General features: G+C 29.6%; 1 long non-coding RNA gene across 1 annotated transcript; it reads left to right on the forward strand.

The window, feature by feature from the left end:
• The first annotated feature begins 2759 nt into the window (after positions 1-2759).
• Positions 2760-8693, forward strand: LOC112639677. The gene is made up of 3 exons (XR_003123631.1): positions 2760-2927; positions 5684-6323; positions 8667-8693. It is a non-coding gene; the product is annotated as an uncharacterized LOC112639677 (long non-coding RNA).
• The last annotated feature ends 206 nt before the right edge of the window (positions 8694-8899 follow it).

Below are 8899 nucleotides of genomic sequence, written 5' to 3' on the forward strand. Positions count from 1 at the left end.
GAAATTAAAGGTGTCCTTGACCTGACCTTAACGATGCCATCCAAGGTCAAACCAATGACACCATCTTATGTTTCCCTCAAAATCATCAAATTTTTGTCGAAAACGTTTTTTTCTAAAATGCTTAGATTTTGAAAGAAAAGGGGTGTACGGGTGGTGTAGGCCACCCTGTATATATATATATATATATATATATATATATATATATATTTAATTAGCTTTTTTTATAGTATAATACTTTATTAGAGGAATACTGCAGTGTAGCAAAAAGATGAAACGCTCAACCGTTTTTGAGAACATTTATTTAATAAATACAGCATTCCTTATGTATCAGTAACTTTGCACCATTCACCATTAAGGCAGTGTAGCGCGAGCATTTGAATACGAAAATATCACGCTACGAACTAAGTTCGATTCCTATTTTCGATTTTTTTTCCAATTTTTTTTACATATAATTGGGCCTCAAATTGTGTTTATTGATTTAAAAACGAATTAATGTTGAATTATATAAAATTATTTTGACTAACATAATTCTTTTAAGAAAAAAACACAGGAAAAAAATTAATAATACCAAAAAATCAACAAAAAATAATATAAACAAATAAAAAAAAAATAATATGAAATAATTTTGTTTTTAACCAATAAAATATATATGTAATTTTGTTTAAAATAAATAAAATATATTACAAATAAGAAAAATTGTTTTACTCTTTTAAAAACCGCATATTTGTTACTTCAATTTATTTTTTTTTAATAAATAAACATTAATTTTGTTTTTCATAAATAACCATAATTTGTGACTCAGTTACATGCAACATAAGACATAAAAACAAACATTTAAAAAATTTGAAAAAAAATTGAACAGATTGAAATTAAACCCTAGTTTGCAGCGTGATACTTTCGGACTCAAGTGCACGTGCAATGCCGTCTTCATACTGAATGGTGCAGAGTCAACGGCAGATAAAGAGTGCTATATTCAATAAAAAAATTTTTTACACAATATCTGATAATAAGCTTTGCGCTCTATTGCTTCACTCGGGTACGTTTCTAATAAAGTACTGATAGTACCCGCCCTAGTTACGGTACTGACAGTACTACTTTATAAAAATAGTTCATCCGTGATAAAATCCGTGATACCAAGATTAATTACCATAATTGATGTACACTGGCTTTCATTACTTTGGCTATATAACGAAAAGTGTGCACGGTAATTTTTCTACTTTCTTTTCTACTAATAAAATAATGTTACCTTTTATTTATTGACGATTTTCGTCTGCTTAGCCGCTTGCATGATAATCGGTACTTTTTTGTATTGCGCCTTCTCCCATAAATTCGTTCATTAAATTCGTCGCACATTTTTTCACTAATTTCACGCGTTTCCATAATATCACTTTATGAAAGTAATGAAAACTTGAGCTGTCTATTAGATCGCTCGATTGTTACAGTACTTAGCACACAAAGATGTAATAAGATATCGCGCGCGACGAAAACAAAAAACTAGCGAAAAAGGCGGCGAGAAGCGGCGAATATTGTTAATGTAAACCAGTCCATGCTTTACTGCGGTGCAAGCAACATGTGAGTATATATATACGTAAATATTATAATAAATACTTGTATAATTATAATTCTTTTAATATTATAATAGAAAATCATTCGGAATATACTATAATAAAACAATAACGTGAAGTAGTGACGTATATATAATATTTATACATTAATTTTATTTATTATATAAATAGATCCAGCCGAAAAGATAAATGATGGGAAAAGAAACAGAGAGGATGAAGAATGACAAAAGGATGAAGAAAGATGAGGAAGATAGAAAAAGGAATGAAGTTGAGAGAAGGAAAGAGGAAGAGAGAAGAGAGAGAAAGAAAAAGGAAGAGAAGGAACAAGAGTTAAGAAAAAAAAGGTTTGTGTGTTATTATATATATATATATATATATATATATATATATATATATACATACATATATTATGTGCAGTGTTGTGTAAGGTACTTTATTTTCAGTACCTACATACAGCCCAGGTAGCAAGATGACGTCTAAAGATGTCTATGATGTCATTAAGACGGTATTAAGACGTCATTTGACGTCATTCTGCTACTAGGGAGGTACAGGTACTCTGGAAAAAATGTATCGACGTACAGATACAGATACTCTGCAAAAAATGTACTAAGGTAGAGATATTTCATATTATGAAATACCTCTGCCTCGGTACATTTTTTCCAGAGTACCTGTACCTGTACCTGTACCTCAGTGCTGAAAATAAAATACCTTGCACAACACTGTATATGTGTGTGTGTATATATATATAAAAGAATCTAAACAGAAAACAATACATGTTATATAAATATATATATATATATATATATATATATATATATATATATAACATGTATTGTTTTCTTTTTAGATTATTTTCTTTTTTTGTTAGAGTATTCTTTAAATTAAAGTCCTGTAAATAAAACATTTAATAAATGACATGATTGAATTTGCAGATTGGAAAAAGATTTAAGAAAAGAAGAAAGAAGAAAGGATAAGGACAGAGAAAGTGAGATGAGTGTAGAAGAAGAAGCAAACGACGAAGAAAATGAAAGAAAAGAGAAGGAAAAGAAGAAGAAAAGAGGAGGAACTATATTAAAGGAAAGAAATAAAAAGTATGTATTTTTAAATATATATAAAAAGTTTTAAAATTATTTCTATTTTGTACATTTAATTTAATTGTTTAATTGCTACGTTTTCTGTGTTCATTAGATATTATTCAACAAGAGTGAAGAGAGGAGGATGGAGAGGAGGATGGAGAGGAAACTGGAGAAGAGACGATATAGGAGACTGGAGAGGAGGATGGAGAGGTGGAAGATAGAGAGGAGGAAGAGGAGGATGGAGAGGAGGAAGAGGAGGATGGAGAGGACGAGAATCTGGCTCTGGGTCAGTTTTCATTTTTAATTATCATTGAAAACTATAAAAAAATATAAAAACTATAAAAAAATATAATATAAAAATAATATAAAAAATATAAAATAAAATAATATAATAATATAAAAAAATTAAAAAAAAATATATAATAAATAATAATATATATGTAAAATAATAATATTAATAAAATAATATATAACAGAAGTTTTGAATATTAATTTTTTTTATTATAATAAATAATATCTTTCCTCTCTTTCCTATATTTTTCCCTATTCCTATTTCTTTTGCTTGCCATTTTTCAAGGGTCATTATTATTATGTCTACATCTAAATATTTCTACATTACCTACATGGTATCGACATATTACCCACACGTTACCTACATGTCAAAATTCTCATGCAGCGCCTCACTGTTATAAATCGGTGAACTATAAGGCGTGAAAAATGGCCTCGTAAGCGAGAAATGACAGCCCAATTTACGTTGCGTCCCATTTCATAATTATTTGCTTTGTGCTAGTGTTGTGGTGTGCAATGTATTAAGAAAACTTGTAAAAATGGACGGATACTAAGCTGTATAAGGAACAAACTTTAGAAAGTAACATTTTCCTCTCCTTTCGACAGTTGTCAAATCGCGTGTTTTTTCGCATTTTCAAGGCTTCATTTTGGACTCAATTTACGGCTATTTATAAAGTCAAGGGAAAGGATTAGTATCCGTCCATTTTTACAGGTGTGCTGAAGAGATTGGTAGTCTTATTTCATTCAAATATGTTTTTATTTAGATGTCAGTCGCAATATAAATCTGGGTGTCCTTTCTCGCTTATGACGTCACGATTTCAAGATGGCCGCGGTGACTACTCTGGAGCCTTAATACATCTTTATTAATAACATTTAAAAAAAATGTTATCATAACATTATTATCCACTAGAATCGGTTTCAATTTCATTTCTTCTCTCATTTGTCATTATTTTTGTTTGTTTATTGTACTTTTTTCGAACATCTCTTATTTTTATAGAGAGAAATAAGTATAAAGAAATCACTTAAATATTTTATTCGTTTCATCACTATCATTAGCATTCACTGACTTTTTCTGCCGATTGACAGTCAACTAACAGTTGACTTGGTGCTGTTTGGGTTGGCAACTGGCAACGGGACATTTTCAACGTATTCTGCAATGACCCTTAGAAACACGATCGCTTAGTGAGTAGCGGTTCGTCAATTAGCATCCCTAACAGCACATGATATCATTCGAATATTCTATACTTATACTGTAAATATACATTACAGATATAATATATTGAGAATAATCCCATAACATCTCTTGTTGTATATTATTTTTCATATATTCTCAGAATATACTTTGAATATCTCGCGTATTAGTATATTCTTTCTCATATATTTTCCGGATATTCTATAATATTGCATGTGTTTCCTCATTTTGCCGCTACGCGCGCTACCAAACTCGTAGTTTAATTTTGGTGAAATGGACATAAAGGACTGGTATTTAACATGAGTTCTAAAGTTTCTTCTTTTTTCTTTTTAGTCAGTTTAATTTATAATAAGCTGACTTAATTTAAAATTTGTTTAGTAATTTAGTTGTTCTGGATTCTTGATTGGGATTCAGAATATTAAAAAGATTATTTGAAATTAAAATGAGAAATAGTGTGTGCGTTTACGGCATTTATCAAAAGTATTTATATTACATATATGAATTATACTGCAAGATATTCTCATTGTCAGTATTTACTATTAACCAAAATAGGCGGACATTAGAGCATTCTTAGTATATACTTAATATATCATAGTATGTATCTCGAATGTTCTGAGAATATATGCATTGTACTTTTGCGATATTCTTCGAACATTCTCAGTATCTACGTGTGCTGTTAGGGATATTCTTTCAGATTTTGTTTGTAGATCAATCACGAACAATTGTTCGTTACTTATTGAGTGCTCAATGCTCCTGAATGGACCCAATATTAATGTTAAATAATGCTGCAAAATAAAGCTCATACCATAAATTGCAATTAAAGCGAGTATTATACAATAGCCGTTGATTTTCTTCGCGTCTTCCAACCAAGTAAATGATGGCATTATCGAATTTTGTAATCTTTCTTTTAGATACAAATTTATTGCTTTCTTCAAATAAAACCCGCCGATATTTGAAAAATCTACCTAAGCAAAATGTTGAAAAATGATATTAACGGATATTTCATGATAGAAAATTTTTATATCTATTTTATATTTTACTTACAATAATCGTTATCATCGATAGTTTGAAACGCATCTATCTCGACTACGGATATGAGCAAACAAGAGGTTTACGTGGCACGGAATTGCGATCATTATTACTTTGCATGCATCTCAAGAGATTTTGCAGCAACCCAATCATTCTTCTGTAAATAAAGTATAATAGAAGCATATTATAGAGATCACATGTTAATAGATACAATACATTTGATTTATTTATTTAAGCTCGACATCAATGCTGCTTAATTTTTCTTGCGAACGAATAACGTTTACATGTAAATATAACGCGATATAATATATAATATATAATACATAATATAATATATAATATATAATATATAATATAATATATAATATAATATAATATAATATAATATATAATATATAATATATAATACATAATATATAATATATAATACATAATATATAACGCGAATGAATATATTTATTTAAGAATCATTATTCTTATAAATATTTATATAAATTTACCGATTGTAATTCGTTTCTTGTATGGGATTTCAGCACGAGCCACCTGATACTTATTTATCTGGGAACTTTTCCGTACCGGCCACGTTTTTGACTTTGAAACTGATATGTATTATCTGTATGACTGACCATAGAAGATTGTGCGGATAATGTATGTATCGATGGCGTGAATAAATGTGTGTGAACATGATGAAGATGCTACAGTAGATATATAAGGTTGAATGTTGATAGCTGTGTGTGGATGTGATGTTAAATGTGTTATAATCGATGTATAAGCTTGAATGTTTGTTTGTGATTACCTATGTGTAGAAATATGTGTCTGTATGTTTGTGTGATTGTGTATAAACATTAGTATTAAAATTATTCTCATCCATATCGGTACAATTATCTGAATTCTCAAAAATTCTTAGATGACTGATGCCCTCGTCAATGTCTTCAGATGTGACGGTTTTTGATGGGATCTTCCTGTGTTTCGGTGATTCATCCGAGGAAGTGGTTCGATAGCAGGAAGCAACGGTGCGCTTTGGACGTTCCTTCATCTGTTTGTGACAAAAAAAATATGTCGATTTAAGGCTCCGGAGTACTCATCGTGAAACTCTGAGTTGACGGTGGCGACATAGGTTGAGAGTGCGGTAGGAATAAGAACTATATGCAACGACTTACCAGTGATCATATGGTAAGTCGTTCTACAGTTATTTTATAATAATAGGTGCTTTCCATTTATATCAAAACTCAGATAAATCTCACTTCCGTCTTTCTTTAACATTAATGTTGAAGAAAAACAGAAGTGATATTTATTTGAGTTTTGATGTAAAAGGAAAGCACCTAATGACAGAGAAATGATGATAATATATAGTTATTAAATAAATTAACATTAAAAATTTTAAACAAAAAAAAACTTTCTTATATTTATTTTCCCGATAAATCTTCATTAGTGGTCATATTAGTGATATCTAAATGACGACGCGGCTCGAAAATCGAATCGTAAAGCATACGAAGGGAAATAAATATAAATATATATATATATATATATATATATATATATATATATGATCGCGTATATATATATATATATATATATATATATATATATATATATATACGCGAGCATCGAAGCTTATAATAAATATAATATTATATATCTTATATTATATATATATAATAATAATATATATGTAATTAATAATAATTATATATCTTATATAATACTACAATTTTCGTATTATATGTCATCTTGTTATAAAAAATAAATTTTTTTATTGCGCATTTTATCGCAAGTTGGAAAATAATTTTAATGAGACTTTTGCGATTAAAATGATACCAAATACAATATGAATCGGAGAATTTTTAATTACATGAATATTTTTAAATAAATTGGTAAATAATACGGCTCTATGTATTTAACAACATGATAATTAAGTAAAGAGCACTAAGAGCCTACAAAACGCGGATGGCAATGCGTAAATTATTTCGAACATTAATTGTTCGCGAAAAAATTTTTAAGACATATACACATATGCCAAGTTATAGATTCTCTTTGAGACTTCTATAACACCCTCTTCTCTGGTTTGAGACTTCTATAACACCCCCTTTTACCCCCCTGGAGAGATGTAGACAGGAAAAATATTGGGGCGAAGTCGCTGAATCGGGAATCGAACCCGAGTCTTTCGCTTGCCGGGCGACTGCTCTTATCACTGAGCTATTCAGCCCCACACCGACACTTCTCCTGTCCGTTTTTATTAATCTGTGGAAATAATGAGAACACGATCATTTCAGCTCGACGTGTAGTTCTAAATAAATTGGTAAATAATACGGCTCTATGTATTTAACAACATGATAATTAAGTAAAGAGCACTAAGAGCCTACAAAACGCGGATGGCAATGCGTAAATTATTTCGAACATTAATTGTTCGCGAAAGGGGGTGTTATAGAAGTCTCAAACCAAGAGAATCTATAACTTGGCATATGTGTATATGTCTTAAAAATTTTTTCGCGAGAAAAAATATGTAATTTGCAATTAACAATTCCATATTTTTTCTTAAAAACAACTGTATGTTTTCTTTACACCAATTGATTCCTCTCATTATTTTGTACATAAAAGTATGAAGGTAAGATAATCGAAAAATGAATGGTTTACTAGATATTTTATGGTTTATGTAAAATTAAGAAATTATTTCAAGCCTTATAACTCAAAAAGTACTTAATAAAAAGGTACTTAATTATAGTGTTTTGGAAAGCTCTCGAGATAAGCTACAAGAATATGCAATGAAAAATAGGGGTTCCCATTTAAGATTTCAAACTTGCCCCCCCTCACCGCCCAGGGGGAGGGGTGGGGGGGCTGATTTTAACGTCATTGTACGTCCCCCTCGAAATGACGAAATTTTGATTCTAACCATTTTTTCGTAGTGTGCTTATTTTTCGAGTTATTTGGCTGCCTAAGTTAAAATGGGTCACCCTGTATATACATATATATATGTGCAGTGTTGTGCAAGGTACTTTATTTTCAGTACCTACGTACAGCCTAGGTAGCAAGATGACATCTAAAGACGTCTTAAAGACGTCTATGACGTCATTAAGACGGTATTAAGACGTCATTTGACGTCATTCTGCTACTAGGGAGGTACAGGTACTCTGGAAAAAATGTATCGACGTACAGATACAGGTACTCTGCAAAAAATGTACCGAGGTAGAGATATTTCATATTATGAAATACCTCTGTCTCGGTACATTTTTTCCAGAGTACCTATACCTGTACCTCAGTGCTGAAAATAAAATACCTTGCACAACACTGTATATGTGTGTGTGTATATATATAAAAGAATCTAAAAAGAAAACAATACATGTTATATAAATATATATATATATATACAATATATATATATATATATATATATATATATATATATATATAACATGTATTGTTTTCTTTTTAGATTATTTTCTTTTTTTTGTTAGAGTATTCTTTAAATTAAAGTCTTGTAAATAAAACATTTAATAAACGACATGATTGAATTTGCAGATTGGAAAAAGATTTAAGAAAAGAAGAAAGAAGAAAGGACAAAAGTGAGATGAGTGTAGAAGAAGAAGCAACTGACGAAGAAAATGAAAGAAAAGAGAAGAAAAGAGGAGGAACTACATTAAAGGAGAGAAATAAAAAGTATGTATTTTTAAATATATATAAAAAGTTTTAAAATTATTTCTATTTTGTACATTTAATTTAATTGTTTAATTGCTACGTTTTCTGTGTTCATT

This window comes from Camponotus floridanus, unplaced genomic scaffold, assembly GCF_003227725.1.
Source record: "Camponotus floridanus strain SB8 unplaced genomic scaffold, Cflo_v7.5 scaffold82, whole genome shotgun sequence".
In the NCBI taxonomy this organism is placed as follows: Eukaryota; Metazoa; Arthropoda; class Insecta; order Hymenoptera; family Formicidae; genus Camponotus; species Camponotus floridanus.